The sequence below is a fragment of the Meleagris gallopavo genome, chromosome 1, assembly GCF_000146605.3.
Source record: "Meleagris gallopavo isolate NT-WF06-2002-E0010 breed Aviagen turkey brand Nicholas breeding stock chromosome 1, Turkey_5.1, whole genome shotgun sequence".
In the NCBI taxonomy this organism is placed as follows: domain Eukaryota; kingdom Metazoa; phylum Chordata; class Aves; order Galliformes; family Phasianidae; genus Meleagris; species Meleagris gallopavo.
Genome location: NC_015011.2, coordinates 134,915,405 through 134,935,159, shown reverse-complemented (window position 1 = coordinate 134,935,159; position 19,755 = coordinate 134,915,405).

Below are 19,755 nucleotides of genomic sequence, written 5' to 3'. Positions count from 1 at the left end.
TTTTTCTATCTGCTTTTCTGCAGGGAGGTCTGCAGTCTCTGATGCTAAAGACCACTCACCAAGAATGGAACTGGAGCAAATTTCATCCTCACTCAGCTTCTGTGTAGAATTACTGCCCTACCATCTGTAAAGATCGCTGATAGCCTTAACTACATAACATTTCCAGTTTTATTTACAAGAGTGTTTAGTTGTGTTTTGTTTGTTTGTTGTTTTATCTTGTTTTCCAGATGCTATTTTGATCTTAGGCAGCTTCTTTTGTCAACTATTTTATCTTTTTTTCTGAATAACAAATATTTTCCATACATTTGCTTACTGTCACCATTTAAAAATCACTTTTCCCATTTAACAGTTCAGGCTACAATACTCATGAATGTCATAAATGGCTGCTTAGTCTGGTGTTCACTCAATACACAGTTAAACTATTTTTCCAAGAGTAGCTAAGGTATTGTCCTTTCTTCTTTCATCCTGACAAGAGCTCTTTCTGTCCCCTCTTCTCTGTATATTTGCTATAATGCAGCTCCATACTCTCACAAAAAGATGATAGGGAAAGAAAACTTTGTGTTTTCTCCCTTGCTTAAGTTCTTCAAGAAAAACAGTGGACAGTCATCTGTGATCATTCACAGAGTTCTCCTTCACTTGCGGTAGCCTTACAAAAACAAAAGAGGAGATACACCAAAATACAGAGGCTTTCATGAGCATTAAGAAAAAGACTGCTTTTAAATAAATGCTTTTTTCTTGTTTTGTTTTCACACTCATTAGGTCTGATTGCTTAGATTCATACAGAAATCTAATTCTCTAATTCTGATAGTGGGATTACTGGGTCATTACATATTTTGGACAATTTTGCATAACTTTCAGCTACAAAGGAGTCTGGTTAGAGAACAGGTTGTCAAATACAGGTTCAAGATAATGAACAAAGTTTTCACTACTTTGGAAGGTATTGTACAGCTGCACTATACCACAACGTCTTTAAATATTGGTCTGACACAGTTCTTTGCAGTCCCAAGTAAATGATGCTACAGGTAAATGATGCTAGCTATAACAGGCAATCAAATTACACCTGGGAAAGTTTGATGCAGAATAAGTCTGGATTCCTTAGTCCTGAGGAACTGCATTTCAGAGGATGTTTTAAAAACTGGCCCCAAATCACTCATAAGTGGTTGATATGATTGCTGGTAATGTGCAACAGAATCTCTGAGTCACAAAACAGCTTGAAAATTATTAAGATCTGAGTATTATTGATTTCAACTATAATCTGTTTAAATCTGGACTTTTGAGTTCAGAAGATTTAGCTAGGAGGTAGCCGATGTCTCAGCTGCCCACCCTTCCCAAAGTATCAACCACAATATTGAGAACGTTTAAATGGGATTGACATCCATATCTCCACTGCTGCAATGTCCAGCATATGCATTATCATATTATTAACCTTAACATTAAATCACTATCAATTTCTGTTTGTCACTGTAGGACAAACTGTAAAAAGAAGTGATTTATGTATCTATCCTGCTCAGCCACTTTTGATGACAATTGCTGGGAGAGGTATGGGATAGCTGTGGGTGAAAACTGCCTCAGCTATCTCATCTGAGTTGGCCAGTGACAACATGCCTAAGTCTTTTGTTGTATATTTATTCTACCAGAGCTAGAGGTGTTCACGTGCCATTCTAGAAGCTCTAATCAAAGAGATCAGGAATTCCCAGATAAGGAAGTAAACAAGACTCAATAAGACTGACAGTATATTTCAGAGGCCTTATTGTTATAATCCTTGCGTAAAAGTTGCAAATGTCAAAAAAAAAAAGTAAAGGCAGTGAAATCTTTGACAACAGCTGATCTAGCAAGTGACTCAGGCATTTCTCCTAGTCCTCTTCCTCTTTTGCTGTGGAGTCCTGTTAAGGCTGTAAGATAGCAGCTTTGGGCTATGCCCTTTCAAATCACACCTACCACTCATTCCTTCCTTACTTATTCACTGTCTCATCATTCATCTGCTCCCATCTATCTGCTTGCTAATGTCATTCACTACCTACTCCAAAATTACCTCCCATCCACTTACAGAATGAGGGACTCAGAAAACTAAAGGAGTTTGGTTTTTTTGTTTCTTATTTCTCTAACACCCCAGACAGATTCCTCTCTGAAGTGGAGCTGTAGAAACCTGTGGAGCTTGGAAGGAGCTTGCTACAAGCACAGCCATCCCTCCCCAGCAATGCTTTAGGGTACGGATATGTTGCCCTTCTCTGTTTCTTCCCTGTAGTTAATAGTCATGAGAAATTCCACAGAAGTAGGATGAGCTTTTCTGCTCCCATGAGATTTTTCACTCACCGCTTAAGAAAGTGTGTTCTTGGCTCTGAAATGCTCCAGGCTGAATTAATTACTAAGTTTAGTTGCAAAAAAAAGAAATTGTTTTTGAATAGTCATAACGTTTAAGCTAAAACATTCTTCTGCAGCATGCTACCCTTTAAAAATTATTTTACACAGAAAACTCCAAACCTTCAAAACTTTACCTTTTGATCTTTAAATGCCAACATTTTTGGTAGTGAAGGGTTGAAATTCTCTCTTATTACAAAGTATTTTCAAGCAGGGAACTTAGTCCACAATTCAAAAACTTTAGATAACATCTCAGCTTACAGAGCTTCCTAAGGCAGTATGTTTACTTAAGCAATGTTTCCTTTAGCTGTAGAAAATTCTCAGTTTTCTTTATGGAAGTTTTCTAACCATCATTGATGATGAAGACTTTAAAAGTTTAGAAAGTGACATAAATAAAATAAACTCCAAATTAAAATCTGATGTTTAAGCCAATTGCATTCATTTATGCTTATGATTCTTGAATGACTTGTGATTCTTGAATGCTGTGATTGGCTGCATTAAATAAAAACTCATTAAATCACCACCTTTTATTTACTTATTTATTTTTATTTCAAGCAACAAAAATCATTTTAAGGTTATGAAAATCTCAGTTTTAGCCCACTCCTCTCCATCTCATTTCTTAACTGGTTTTAAAATGACTTTTCATTTCTTACTTCCAAAGGACTTACCTGAATAAAATGAATAAGACAATAAAAACATCATGTGACAGAATGTTTGAACTTTAAAGAAATTATCCTGGACACTGAGGAATAGAAAAGCAAAAATCAAATTTGAATGAAACAAATGAGAGTGCTAATTATGGACTCGCCACCAATTCATCTTCTACTTGCAAAATGCAAATACAGTTCCCACTGAGTTGTTATAAAGATCACAAATCTGAATTACAAAACAGCATGTGCCATAGCCTTCTGAATAAGTATATTTGCTTAGGATCAATGTACTGAGTGACTGAAGGAGGTACATCCATCACTGTGAATGTTATGATACACTGTACATCTGTTGACAAAAAGCATTTGCACTTTCAGAGCTGAACTCTAGTTGCTTTGTATTTCAGGATATATCTATATTTGCAATTGCTTCAGTTCATAAATATGCTAACGATTCACATTCTGTGACTATGGGTAATATTTATGTTAGCTTACAGGCAAATAGAAATAGACAATTTTCTCAAAATGCCCTGGGAAAGGAAAAGGTAGATTTGGTGCATACCCTTGTGCTAGTATGCTAGCTGGGCTGTGTGGCTGGAACTGGGCTTTGGCTATCAGGCCCTTGCTAACTTTGGAGGTTTTTCAGATGATACTACTTCATAGGCATCATATAGCTGCCTTGGGTGGCTTAAGAGCAGGGAAAAGCCAGCCTTTACCAGCCTCATCTCCCATGCTCCATGAAGGCAGCTTCTCTTCCATTTATTTTCCCTTATTCCTTGCTGGTTTTACAGCAACTTTGGTACCATAGTATGCACTGCTCTCAGTTGTCTTCCCACACATGGATGAGTACAATCAAGCTTGTATCCAGCACCTCTGAAGAAGCTGAAAAAACAAAGCAAAAATGACTGAGGCAATCACTCTCGACGTGGGCTTAGCTGGAGAAATTTTTCTTCACCTCTCTACTTCTGCTATGTCTTTGTGAAGAAAGCAAGGGATTATTCTGCACTAGGACTGCAGCCGTTTTTCTCCACAATGAACAAAAATCAGAGGCTGAAATGTGAAGTTTTGTGTGAAATCTATTTGTCTTCACCCAAGAGCCTCTTGCTCACCACACAGATGCGAGCAGGCAGAGGAAGCACTCGGAAGGACGTGCAGGGAATGGCGTCCAACTCAGCTAAACCTGGGCCTGGCCCCCAGTCAGGCCTAGCCAACAGGTAGAGAGGCCATTTTTAGCTTGCTGAGGGGATCTGCTGCTGCTGGCGGCTGGGGAGAGCCTGAGAGGGAGCCTTGGCCACGTTCCCTGGCCAGTCTTATGCACAACAAGCCCATAAGGGCCCTGCCAGCTCCCTGCTGCTGGCTGGCTGCTGGCTGGCAGATGTAAGCAGCTCCTTAGCTGGAGGGTGAACGCAGTGCTCAAAGCCAACACACACACACACACACACAATGAATATTTTTATTCCCTCGTATAAATTGTTAGACATTTGCTGGCAATTATTTGCTAGAAGTTAAGGTTTGAAAGCCTTCCGCTGTACTTTTCTAGCTCCTTTTTCTTTTTCTTCCCCCCAAATACAGCACTGATTCTTGTTTTGGCTTTGAGTGCTTTGCATTTTATTGTTTTTGTTTAAGGTGATATCTGGCTTCTGCTACTTTGTTTATATGACAGGAAGAAAATTCTTGTTTTCCCAGGCAAATGTTTTACCCCTTGCATACCAGTTGTCCTGTTAGAAAGAAAGACCCTGAGCCCAAAATGCTGAGATGCTCAGATCTGGTCCTGTATGGGCCTCAGCACGAGAGTGGTTGACATTTTGGCACAACCAGGAACCTTGACTGATTCAAGGACTGCAGAAGAGGCAAGTGTTTGAGAAAAGTGCAGAGAGCAAAACTGTCCTTTGGCACCACTCTCAAGACCTAGGGGCATAAGTGTTACATGAAAAGTAAAGTTTTGTTTAGTGTTCTCTTGCTTGTAAAATCAGCTATTAGTGTGGATAGACATTTGACTCTCTGTTTTCACTTCTTGCAGAAAACAGGAAAGAAGAGAACAAAGCTTTGATTTAAGGAGCTATTTCTCATGATTGCAGGCATCATGACTTCTTTTGTTTGCTAAAATAATCCCTTCAACTCAGTACTCCAAGTACCTTCCCCTTTCTCTCTAAAACCTAAGTTATGGTGCTTTGACAGAGTTTTTATGTCTCAGAAATTCTCTGTTCCTATTCTTCTTGACTGTCTCATATGATGACAATTACAGAGACTTTTTAATTATATTTTCCTCACTAACATTGCTGTTCACATACAGGGTGAGGATAGCAAGCTTTATGAAGTATGCTTAGCTAGTATTTTGACTTATTAAAGATATATACTTTATGAAGTTAAGGAGAATGTATTTTTAAAACCCTAGATAACTTGTAATTTCATATAAATAGTTACATCTGAGTCTACAAGATTTATTTCAGCTCATATTTATTCCTTTATTTTATTTTATTTTATTTTTTGCTGAGATGGAAGACCTTTTTAATTTGTGATACTACTATCACTGTGAGTTAATTAGCAGCCAAGTACTTAAAAGTAAAACAATACTCAAAACACATACACAAAGCTCACCACAGGAAAAGTATTTGATTTCAAGTCTGTGCAGACAAGGAGAGGAAAAAGGACTGAAAGTGCCAAGTAACTCAGTGTTGTGGAATAAAGCTGTAGACAGGCGTGCTCCCTAAATGCAGGTTTCCTTGAAGACAATTTCTGTTGTCAGCAGTTCATGGGTATGTTTTCTCAAAGCCATATCATACTTGGTTTGCATTAATTACTTTGGACAAATTTGTTTGATCTTCACCATCTCGTGGTGGCATTATACATAAAACTTACTTCCTTCTGCTACAACATATACTGCTACAACCATAATTGTACCTCTCACCTAGACCTTATTTCTAGACAATGTCACTCCTTTTAAACCTGAAGAAGCACATAATACACAAACTTAGTGTCTGCTTGGTTTTGCTGATGATAGCTGTTTACTGTAGAAATGAAGAAGTCTTGTGGAAAGGGTAGATGAGACTTGGTTTGTTAATAAGAGGAATTAATCTCCTTATTAGTTTAAGCTTCTATATCAGTGTGCTGTGCCTTTTATACTGCTTGGGTTCTTGTTGCCAACCATATCTCCATTTTAAGCTTTGAAACATCAAAAGGGATGTCCATAACTTCAGTAGCTACTCTCATTTACTGCTGGTATGTGAGGAATGCTGGCCCAGCTCTAGGAACCACATCTCTCCTTGTTAACCCCTAGTGATAAAGCAGCGCATGAAAGTCACAGATGCATCTCCTACTTAAACACATTTGTTTTGTCTGAACTGGAAACTATCACAGCTCACTGACCTTTTAATAGTTTACCAACAAAAGCGTAAACAGTGGCGTTTGTGAACAGATGCATGTCAGAAATAGTACATGCTACTGCAAAATGCATCCCAGAAACTTGTCTTTGCATTCTCTTGTGCATCTGAAGGAAATAAGAAAATTAACTTCTGCTTGTTCTTTTCACCAGCTGGCTTTCAAAGCACCTCCATGTTTGAATGTGAGCTCTAGATCGTTAACTAAAATGTAAAATTCTTGACTATGACAGCAAGAAATAACAAGAAATGCACTCCAGATTGGTGATAAATGTTATGTAAATTCATACACATTCTATATATACTGCTTTACTCTTTGGTTGCCACAGATTACTTACAGTGAATCAAACATATAACTGAGCTTCCAACGATTTCATTTAGAGGGGACTTTCCTTACTTAAGAAGTTATTGACCAGTTATCAGGTCATTGATCAGGTACTGACAAGATTTGCTCATGTCACGCATCTAATATCTACCTTTTTTCTATGTACACATATACGTGAGGTAATGGAATAAAAATTGCATTGGAATAAATTTGGAGAGATTCTACTTAAATATGGCAAGGTTACGGTCTGTGATAAATAAGTGTGTCAGAAATATGAGTGTCATGTTTTAGAATAAATATATATCTGTTATTATTTGTAGAGTTCTTTTTAATATTTGATTTTCATCCCTATCAGCAGCTGGTGCAATGCAGAGGGAAAGCACTGAGTTTCAACTTTCTAAGACCTATTAAAGTTTTAGCACCATACTTCTGAGTTGCATCTTTGTCAGCAATGAGGTTCATGCCATTGGCAGGGTATTGGCACACATGATGTGTGCAGTGCATGGCAGGTAACTGCTGGAGAACTTCAGCAGGTTGCAAGTGAGGTGCACTGGGTGGTTTTTCTCTGTGTTATTTCAGTCTTGGTTCCCTCAGGAGCAAAACTGCTCTGAGCACTTGATGTTCTTGGTTCTATATCACATTTCTAAGCATAAAAGGAAGTCAAATGCATAACAAACCCAAACTCATCCACCACCTTAAGCCACAGAATTGATGCACAGACTAATTTCTTGTGTTCCTCACTTATAACATCATCAGCTTTACAAATGTGTCTATACATGTGATACAGACCAGTACTTTTTCAGGATGTATCTATGATAGCATTGTAGCATAAGCCTCACATATCATACAAAAACAACACATATACACACTTAGCTATTAGTGCATGATAGAGCACTTAATGTGACCAGATCTGCTACAATTATTACTGAGAAGTCATGGATCTACTAGGTGCTAAGTACCATTGAAGAGCAGTACATTGACTTATTTCTATTCACGACAGGAAAATAAGATTATTATAATTATTGACATTATTTTTATTATTATTCAAGTTACAGGATTTATTGCTCTTCAGACATTATCCAAAATCAGGTTGTAGAATATATTATGATAATTAAGGATTGATAAGATCTTTGATTTCAAAAGATAAATAGCCCCGTTTGCTGGCGTTTTGGAAACAGGTTGCGTGATTTAAATGGCAGTACTCAATAATTTATGATTTTATATGGAGTTTTGTTTCAGAGTTCAGACTCCCTTATCATATACCAAAAGTCTTTCAAGATCAAGTTATGTTCAGACATCTCTTCAATATCTGGAGATTTCTGGGGGGCAGCTGTGTCAATTTCTAGAAGAATAAATAATTTCTTTTCTTTATTGTTACTGTGCCACAGTTTAATGCAAACCAAGTCAGCTAAGACTCAGTATATTTGCATGCACTGGGTTTAATGTAAGTATTATACAAGAAGATTTTGCAATTTTAACACAGGTAAGAAAAAATCTACAGGCGAAGGACAAGCTGTAATGTACTAAATAACTGACTTACAATTACATGATTCATGTCTCAGCTGTATGTGAAGAACAGATAGAAGATATTCCAGAGCACAGCACACACTGTTCCCTGGACTGTAAAATAGCAAAAGTTCTTCAGCCAGAAAAAGCTTACGAGATAGCTACAAATGCTTTAAACGCTGGTATGAACGAGGAAGGATAACCATTCCAGATTTAAGCTTGCTGTAACTGTAACCCCACGCTCCATGGAAACTGATGCTTCTCATGTGACAAAGGGTAACCTTGAAGACACTGGCAGTCGACTAGATGCAGAATGTAAAGTGTCCCCTGCCAGCTCTTCTGTGTGGTGTGATGCTGGTACCTTTCAGCTGAATTTCAGTCACTTAAGTTGTTTTGTCATCTCTAAAATCCATGCATTTTTCCCTTCTAAGAGCCACTTCACAGTGACTAAACTAAGGACACACAATTAGTTTTTTCTACCAAATGTGAGTGAAATATTGATATCTCAAAGTGTAAATGCTCACCAGAATTCTCTCTCTCTTAAACATTTTTGTCATTTTTTTAACAATGAAGATAAAAGAGAGATAAAACTTTCCCTGATGGACTAATATGACAGTTACTTAAAATATGTTTAAAAGAATAAATGAGTGAAGCGCTATTTTAAATTATTAAGAATGCAAGTAACAATGTTAAAGTAGTTGCTCTGAAAATGGCAAATAAAATTCCTAATGTGTCATCTACAAACTTGTTAGTGGTTGGGTGGAATGAGGTTAGAAAGACATTGTAGGCTTCCTCGTAGAGGTAGGCCTGATCATGTAAACCATTCTAGACTTTCACCTTAAGCCTTCACTGCAGTTTTATTTTGGGACAATTAAAATTTGTCAAATAAGATCTCTTTAAAACAAAGCATATTTGGAAAATAAGCATCAGTAGATAAAAATTTTGCTATTACTAGGCTAAGTAATGAATGGTTGAAGTAAATTGTTCACATCTAGTCCTTGGAAACATTTAAACTGGTCATCAAAAACTTTAATAGTGAGAGGACATAGGGCAGTCTGCAAATAATTAAAGGTTTAACAGGTGACATTTCTGATTTCTGATTTTCCCATTGGTTTGGGGCAACGGTTCTCAGTTTCTTTTCCTTGCTGATTTCTTAATTTCCTTTTATTTTTCTTTATATGCAAGCTTGAGAGAACAAAATGGGAGCACTTGACCACATATTTAAGGTCAGTTCAGCTAGCACTCTTAGTTGAAGTTACTGACTGACTACTCCTGAGGCCCTTCTGAGGTGTTCCTCTCCTGTATGATTGCTGGAAACATCTATATTTTCAAATACATTAATTTATTGGCAATTCATCCTATCCTTCCCATTCCTCCGTATCACTTGCTATTTCAAACACAAAGCTGGTCTTGTTTTTACCATCTGCCATTCTCCTACAGGCTGTAGTAAGGAGGGATTTCTTGTTGGTGACATACATGGGCACCTTCCTTTTTCAGATATATTTGTAAAAGTATGGAAGAAGTGTTTGCAATAGTGCTTGCCACAGTATTCATCCATGATAATAACTTTGTCAGAAGACAATTCATCGTTCACGGGAAGAGAGCATGGTTGTTTGGTTTCTGAGGGCTTCTACGTGCTCCACAATAAGGACATTCTTGCTGTCAGGGGATCCTAGCCAAAGTGCTGCCTTTCAGACAGAAGCTGCCAAGTTCCTACTTGAAGACTGGAAAAAATATTCTCAATAGTTAACTCCTCAAGTGAAACAAAACATGGGAACCAAAATTCCTTTCCCAAAGTTCCAGGTCGCTGATTTGAGGTAATTTATGACCTTGTTTTTCCCCACTCCTACTCACATTGGGTTGGTTCAGAATGTGCAGGTTGTTTTGAGTGAAAAGGGATGGAATGAACAGGAGTCTGTATGTAGACTGCTAGGGGGCAAACAAATTCACTAACGTGCTTTTGTCCACACCTGTCTATTTACAGACTTCATTCTGTCTGCAGGTGCAGGTTAGTACACATTTTTTGAAATTTGTGATCTGCTCTATGTTACACCAGTCAAGAATCTTGTCCTTGAGCATCCCATTTCCTTTGTTCTGCAGGATCTTGTTCGTACCTGGTAATATATGAGGGCTGCTCTGAAAGTAATGCCTTCTATTTTATTATGTTCACCCACATCAGAGGTGGATGTTGCTGGTATGGCAGTAGAGGTTTAACATTCCTGCCATTGTTCCATTACACGTGGTTGCCAGACAACAAATAACAGCAGAGGGGCAATCTGACACAATGGCATCCGACATGGAAGTACGAAGTACACGAAGCAAATGTTGTCACTGCAGAAAAAATGGCACCCATTGACATTCATTGACACTTTCTGAACATTTATGGAGACCAAACGGTGGATGTGAGCCCAGAGAGGTGATAAGTGGTGCATTTCAGCAGTGGTGATAGTGATGTGAAAGACAAGCCACATTCTAGATGGCCATGTAGAATGTTACAAGCGCAGCATTTAGGCTCTTGTTCATTGCTGGCAAAATCACATTGCTAATGGTGATGACTGAAAAAGCATTTTGCAGCTGAGAATTTTCTCTATCAAACAGTGTTACTGTATTCTTTGTATCCATTGTATTTTCCATGGAAATTAATTGGAGGCATCACTTTTGGAGTGACCTACACACTTTTAATAAATTTCAGTAATAAGTAGTAGTAATCTGTTTATAAAATATATCATCATAACTTTAGAAGAACAAGCCCTATTTTTGAGTGACAGACCTCGCTTAGTACTTAATGAAGATGTTGAGAACAAACAGAATAGCATTTCGTAAAATGGTCCTCAGTTTCAGGAACTAAAATGACCCATTTTTTGCCATTCCATATTTACTGAAAACTGTTACATAACTGCCTGATCAGCATTATGAGTCAGCACTGGGAAAAGTGAGAATACTATTCCCAAACACTAATAGAACAGTGTAGAGATTTTCACTGATAACAGGAGCTACAGTGATCCCCATTCAGTATGCTGGAGTTTTAAAATGTAACTATTAATCTGAATCTCAATGAGTAGCACTATTCTGCAGCTAAATTTCAAAGCAAAATATATGTATTTAGAGAGTCTTGCTGATTGTTTTTCTGATGATACATTTATAAATATCCTATGTTTCTGTAAATCATTAGTTTTGAAGTTGCTGGAAAACTGGCTTAGATCCACAGCTTCTAGGTATTTCTGAAATAGTTCTCATTTTGCTTTTCCATGTGTAAGAGAATATAATTTCTGCCAGCTACCTCTACAAAACAATTCCTTTATTTCACAGTAACTTCAGCAGCTGTCTGCAATGGCTTTAAAAATGATCCGGTCAGGGTTGCCAGCAGTGTTTTTCAGGCTTTAATTAATTTTTCTTTTGTTTTATTTACGAAACACAGCGCTTTCTAACTGAGGTAACTGATCTCTGTGCATTGCTAAAGCTAATTAAAACAAAATTTCTTGTCTGAGATAGACCAAAATCCATCAAAAATACTCTTACCCTCCTACCTTACCTTTAGGAGCTGCATAAACAACTCTTAGAGCTAAATATACTCTATTTTTCTACAAGTGACTAACAAAATTTGATGCGTCAGTCTTTGGCAGTTTATTCTGAACTGTTATTAAAAAGTTCTTCTTTTTTTTTCAAGAACTTGTGATTTCTGGTCTTTTGATTTGCCTAATGTGTTTGAATGCTGTTTTCATAAAGATCATGGTGTGAACATTAGCTTTGGATGTTCTCCTTGTCTCTTCCTGCTGCCTTGCCCTGTGGCTGAGGGCAAACCCTCAGATCTGCTGAGAACTTAGTTGTGGCATCACACCTTGAAGATGAACACAGCATTGTAAATCTTACTTAGACTCTTTGTAGTATGAAACCATGGACCAGAAATCACTTGTCACTCTATGCACTGCAGGTCTTCCTGTTGCGGAATTTGAAAAATCAGCATGCTCTATTTTTCTAACAGTCATCTAGATCTAAAACCTTGAATTCTGTGTCTCTTCATTCAGTACACTGATAGAGATATCGGACACTGGAGTTTCTTTTTCATTACAATTGCATAGTTTAATTATCACAAAATTGTGGAGGCATCTGCAGGTGGGCAAACATTGTCATTTCCTTTGTTACTCTTCTATGCAGCAGAGGGTATAGATTCATTTCTCCAAAATGATGCAGGTTGCATCCATTTAGAATTTTACAATTATCTTAAAAAATAAAATAAAATAAAATCATAGCCTGAGTTTTGTATTATAGATTCTGTTTCTGTTGTTTTTATGTCTGGTGCCCATGGTTGAAATTGGAATAATATGAGAAAAGTGAAAAGCTCTTCTTGTCAGAAGGACAATGATCAGAAAGAGCCTAACAGTCAATTTTCTGTCTGTGATACAGGAGACAAAAGCTTAAGCATCGGTGGCATCCCATTCTTCCATGGTAAATTCAGGCCTGATTTATTATTTCAGAGGGGTCATTCACTGTCAAACATTCCATACGGGAGCCATAGCACACAATCAATTACATAGCATTTTTGGCTAAAGGTAATACAGAGGGCACTAATTGGTCTATGACAGTGACAGTCATAACCTTGTCAAAAAACAAAAACAAAAACAAACAAAAACAAAACAAAACAAAACAAAAAACAAACAAAAAAAACAAAGCTTTGCTTAAGCAGGATTAAGCGAGAACGCTTGAATGTCTCTGTCCACATCACTATCCACTGCCCTACGAACAATTTTCACAGATCCACATCTGATCCACTCAGAAAAATCAAAAAAACTTGACTTCTTTTTCTCAGTCAAACATGACCTGGATATGTTAACATAGATACCGCACTTGATTGTTCCAAGCGCTGTATCCTACCATGGATCAAGATAGATTAAGAATCACAACTATTTGTGTGGCTGAGCCTGTAAAAAAATAATTATGAGAAAATTAGGAAGCACTAATTTGTTGATGCTGATTTTCTTCCCAAGAGGATGTCAGATCATATCTTTTTCTATTAACCTGATTCTCTTTGCTTCTAGCAGTAATCCCGAGAGTGTTTCAATAACAAATGTCTAACTATGTTCTCAATGCTACATGTTAGCAAATTACCTAGGCTTTTTATTTATGTGGATTGATAGGACATTTGGGAAATAATTGCTCATTAGGAGAAAGCTGACATAAATGTATGAAATAATATTTTAAGATACGACAAAACATTATCCAAGCTGATGACATATTAACAATGATTTTACAAGCAAATTGATTAATCTATGGCAAATGAGCTAGGTATTTAATTACAAATTTATGTGCTGTTGATACTTGTGCTATAAATAAGGGAATTACATATGGGTCACTCTGGTGTTTGGTTGTGGAATTATTTACTTGACATACTGATGTCATTAAATGATAATTCCAGATCACTGGGTAATCATGGCAACTTTCTACAAGACTGAATCAGCTTTTACTGAGTCAGTTTCTAATTCAGTCTCCGAATTCCTTTAATTCCAGATCCATTTTAAGCAAAATATACAGAGGGGAGTACAAGTATATTTGTATTGCTTGCAACTCTTCATGTGAAATTCAAGTATGAACAATTTGTTTTAGCATTGCAGTTTCTGGATTCTGACCTGAAGTCTGCTGAAAGCCAAGGGCAGTGAGGTCTCTCTCTATCTCTTAGCAGTGGGATAGGAAAGAGTACTTGGCTTGATGTCTACATGTAACTGCTGAACTGCACCCACAGTTTCAAATTAGTCCTTTTTATATAAGAATTGACTGAAGAGAGCAAGATGTGACACTATGGTGCAGAGACTGGGGTTGAAGCAACAAATCTGCTGAGGGGACAGTTAAAAGCAGAACTAGAGCCTACTCCATGGCTCTTGGTTGTTTAGCAAAATGTAACTTTACTTATCTCTGTGAGGTCTGGGTTAGACATTTACAGCAATGTTGTTTGCTACTGACTCACTTGGTATAATGAATACTACATGGATCGGATGTAGTTTGAGTGAGAGTTTGTAAGCTCTTCGTGGAATTTGTCCACTTGTTTACACCAAATATAAGAGAATGAGAATTTGAAGTGCCTAATTTGATTAATACTCTGTGAAAAGCATGACGTACTAGCTGAAAGGTGAGCAAATTCAATCTCACAATAGCTCCACTTCAGTGGTAAGACTAGTTTAATGATCTCCTGTGCTTTCTCCTCCCCGTGTTTAAATCAACCCTTTTCTGCCCCTCATTGCTCATTCCCACGCCCTGGCCCCTCCAAAGCAAATGTTATTTTTAATCCAAATCAGTTCAGTGATCCAGTTTAGATTGCAGTTCCACAAGCAGTTGTGTTGACACAACTGTGGAGGTGGTACAATATGGGGAGGTAGGAATGAGTGGTTAAGGACAGCATATTGTGAAATGACAGCTTGGAAGTGACACCTGAAAATGAAAGGCTTTTCATATTAGGCCTATGGAACTTTTAACATAAAAAATATATTATTAGCATAATTAGAGCAAGTCTCAGTAGAGAAAGTTCAACAGAATACATCACCTTATCTTCATATGAACTCTGAAGTAGAGGAATTCTGGTAATCTGCCTTTTCTTGACTTTAGTTCTGTCTTACTGAAGCAATAGCTGAAACGCTCAAGAATGACCTGAATTATAAAATGGGTTGCATGTGTTGTTGTTTTTCTCCCCTTCTCTGCACTCCCAAATGAGTTTATTTTTTCATTTTGAATGTTTATGTTGAACTCTCTGTCATTCTGCCCATCTAATTCCTCATTCAGTTTTAAAGTCAAACAATAATTAAAACCAATCACTTGGGAAAAAGTATATTTTAGTTATTTGACGTAATCTTGTCTCATATAAAATATAAACTCCAAAAGTAGCAGTAAGAGAGTTGCAGAGGACCCATCATTACCTCAGATTCAAAATAAAATGCAATAGTCTGTAGCTTGAGACAAGTGCTTCTTCTTATAATCATCTGCAAGCTAAGTACAGTCAGGCAAACCTGGACTGTAAAAAATGGACCCAAAAAAATGGACAAAAGAAAACCATATTTTCTTTTCTTAAAGAATGTTAGTGAAAGAAACTCTACAGAAAGCACAGTAAAACAGGCAGCTGTATAATAAGTATGACAGACCCTTTCTAGATCTCAGTGTTTCTATGGAACAAGCCCTCCAGTTTAGATGTTTGTAAATAGACACATTTGTCAAGAACACATCGATGTAAGACTGCAAACAAGTTTATCTGATTCCTCAATGTTCTTCAGCACGTAGCCACCAAAAAGTGCATGGTATAAGTGGCGAATGGGCAGTGGGGAAGTAGGACTGACATGCCACCACCTTCATGAAGTCCGCCATCAGTATCTATGCTGTGAGTGATGGAAATAGCCTTCCATCCTTCAAAAAATCTTCCAGTAGAATGGCATCCTATTTTTTCAAGGCAGAATAAAACCAAATGGATCATCTTCCTATTTATTTATTTACCCTTTTTTTCTTTTTAAATTTCTTCTTCTTCTTCTTTCTTTTTTTTTTTAACAAAACCAAAACTGAAACAGATTTGCCTATTCATTAAATACAGTAGAAGAGAGCAAACAATCTATTTTCCCCTAGTGTGCTAATTGCCCACAGAGGCTCACAAGATAAGAGGGAAAGGCAAACAGCAAGAGCTACTGTTCATTTTTTAACCAGGAAGGTAGTGGGAGCAGGAAAGAGGCAGGATCACTAGGCTTGAACAAAAACATATTTGCAAGACTTTTTGTCTCCGGAGTCTTTTCCGTGACCTTTATTAACAATAGCTCAGATTCCCCTCCTCTCACATGCAGCGTAAGACTAGGCCTTAAAAATTTACTCTGCATTTCTGTTTCCATTGTTGTATGTTTATTGGTAGCAGTAATTTTATGACTGCCTTTCAGTGACTTAGAAGAGCAGAGCATGTTTTATTTCTATATCAATATCATAACAAATTGCATTCAGCACACTGTTAAATGTTAGTTTTTTTCCACGGCAGCTTTTCACCTAACCCACGGCAAATGAGTTCTGGCAGATTTATTTTACATTCTTCTCCCTCACATCATTTCTCCTTGTGATTCTCAGCCTGTCCTGGCCCTAAGGGCACTGAGGCCCCTCCCTGTCCTTGCCCAGCCCAGGGCTCCCCAACCCACCCAGGCACAGGGACCAACACCAACCTGGGGCCACCAGCCATACCCCAGTGAGACTTTGGCATTGCTGGGCTCCAGCTGCACACAGCCTTGCCCTGCCCAGCCATGGGGTCTGACAAGCTAGATCCAGCCACAGGCCCAAATCCCAGCCCAGCCTAGTCTGTCCCAAACTTTGATGTTTCTCTGTCACCCTTATCACCTCAGTTCCTCTCACAGGGCTTGATCCTAAGCCCCACTTGTGGGCTGACATCCTGGCCTTGCTTTGCTTTCTACTTTATTTCTGCTCACATGGCACGTTATCTAAAAGTCTCTATTTTCCACTGTTTACCATTTTACCCTTCAGTTACCCAGACATTTCTATGCAAAGCAGTCACAATGAAAGCTGTGTGTATTTAAATGTGAGCTTAAGAATATTACCACTCCATCTAGGCAAGGTATCCACTACTTGCCCATTTCGCATACCTAAAAGACAGATGTTTCCAGGATTTTCATTGCTTGGTGGTATCTCAGTCACTGACTGAACAATCTTTTTTTGGCTGTTCCTGTGCACTGTGTACATAAATACCATTTCACCATTGTTGTGGAGAGTATATTCAAGCTTTTGTCTGTTCTGTGTCAATTATCTCACATTCCCAGGCTGAAAAGAAGCTAGGCAACAAACGGGTGTTCAATGTGCTGGACCAAAACCTTCCTCCGAAGCAGAAAAATAGGTTTTCAAGTGGAAAGTGCAAAGTCAGCTCTTACAGAGCTGCAAATTTGAGAGCCAGGGGAAAAAAAAAAGCTGAATATGCAATAGAATTTGGAACCAAATAACAATTTCTAGTCTGAATAAAAATGCCAAAGTATTCAATGGATTTTTAGAATGCTCTGAAATCTGTGGGTTTCATAGTTATTACTAAATGTGTTCTGAACATTTCTTTTCATAGCTGAGTTTCCACATCATAGAAAACAGGAGCTCTGCTTATCCATAGCAGTAACTAAGACATACGGCACCTAAGGATGGATGTCTATGAACAAACTTCACTCTGACAAAGTTTTTCTCTCTAGCTGCTTGCTTCTATTCCTGTACTGATATTTATTGCCTCACTTCTGCCAGTGCAGTCATTGACGAGATTTTACTCAATAGGATCAGCAAAATATTCTAATCTAAAAAAATCCTCCATTAAAAAAAGAGGAAAAAAAAAACCCAAACTATTTTCAGTCTAGATTATTTCACTAATCTAATTTAGTGCATCGCATTGAACACGCATTGTCCTGGAATTCAGGCACTGCTCGGGAGGTGATAAATTGCAGTACAAAGGAGGAGATGAACAACTGGGGTTAGAAAGGATGGAAATCTACTAAATTGGTTTTGCTACCAGAGCAAATGAAGTCTGGAACTACACTATAGCCCTTCTCTGACTAGGCCTGGATAACATGGAGATTAAAAAGCACTGATAGCTGCCAGGGCTCATCTGTATGAGCATCCCACTGCTGCAGAAACTGTGCAACAGCAGGGAATTTAAATAAAGAAACAAAGTGTCATGAATACAAGGCTCCAAGGGTTAAGCACTGTTTGATTATGAAATCAAAATAAATCTGTCCCACAACAGCAAAACATCTGTTTATTTTTCTAGTGGAAAAGAATGGGCATTTTTAAAGAAGGAGATCCTCAAGTGTGTAAATTGTATTTGTGCATTTAGGCTGGCTTTGCAGGAGTTTTGTGAGAAAACCACAAACGAGAGTTTGGAAATTTATGAGGAAGGTATTACCTGAGCTAGGGGAAGAAGAGTTTTGCTTGGTATGTGTAGGTGTGAGCTCTTAACGTATTAGTTGACTCCTGTAAGTCTATGGTATTTTCAGTGTAGGTGTTGATTAAAAGCTTAGACTTATGATTACTTTATCAACAGTCATGGCAGTTTAAGATGTTTACACTTGACATGCGGTTTGATGGTGGAACCATCCTCCGACACAGGTGTTGTGAGGGATCTGGAGAGAGTTTCCAAGTCACAAGGCTGGTCGGGTTACCATCTGTGGCTAGGCAGAGGAAAACATCCTCCTGGGCTATGCCCAATACCCACTAAGCTCAAAGGAAAAGTATTTTCTGCTGAGGATTAGTAATAAAGGCGGAGAGGCTAATTTTCATCCCCAGGTAGATCCAGAAATGACCACCTCTGATGTCTTACAAACCAAATTAGCAGATAGATCTGTTGTGCTGCTGCCTGTTCTCTTCCTTCCTGGACTGCGAAGAAATGAAATGTGAAAGCGTCTGAGTCTCACAGTGTTTAGGAAACCTAAATCCTACTGAATGCTACACTTGAACTCAAAAACTTCCAAATGTATCTGTAGTAACATATAAACCGGAAAAAAAAATCTGTAAAATACCAGGAATACTATGATTGGCTTGACATTAGTAATCCATTTGTCATTGCTTACACCAAGAAACCACACCCTCTAATAAACTAAAAAATTGTCAACAGCTACTTGGAAAGGAGCTTAAAATGCATGCTAAGTTGCAGTGATTTATTATTGGTTATTCTATGAAAAAGCATAGAATCAGCTGAATACTTCTGTCATTAATAAAGTTACACCAAAATGGGATTCCACGGGATTCTGCTATCATTCAAATAATATTAAACACGCTCTTAATAACCTTGCACTGTTAATAACCTTTTACTGTTAATCTCTGTATAATGTGAAACTATGAATTAAGAAGTCTTTTCATGTTCAAGGGCAGAACTTAATTTAAAGACCCTGATGGTGCAAGAAGCAGACTGAAATAAATCCATATTGCAAACAGTCAGCTAATGGATGCAGAGATAAAGGAGGACTTATGAAGACAGAAGCAGTGCAATGTCAAATTTTTTTTTTTCACAATTTCCTACACAAAGTATTCCCATTAAAAGCAGGAATGCAGTGGCAAATGAGAGGTTTGCACGAGGTAAATGGCAAAAATGACCAGTGAGGTTGATAAAATAAATTTCTTTCTATTTGTTCAGACAGAGAATAAAGATCAATGGACTCTGATTAATCCCATATTTATTTTTAGAAATCCACTTGGCAATATTGAATATCCTATTCTTTTTTTTTATTATTTTTATATCAAATTACTAGTCAAAACTTACACTGATTCCACAAACACTGTACTTATCTTAATTTACCATTTGTGCTTATCTTAATCTAACTTTGATTAAATTAAAATCAGACCACTGTATTGATGACTTCTATTCTAAATTTCCCTGTTTGTTTTTTTTTTTTATTATTAAGTGGTCTGTCTTTTTTTAATAGAGTAATTGAAATTCTCTGAAACAAAAAAGCTTATTCAGCTAACATACCCAGTTGGTGTACCCCTGCCACACAGCCTGGACAGATCGTAGCATTGGCAAAAACATATTTCTGGCAGCAATCCTTCCAGAAAA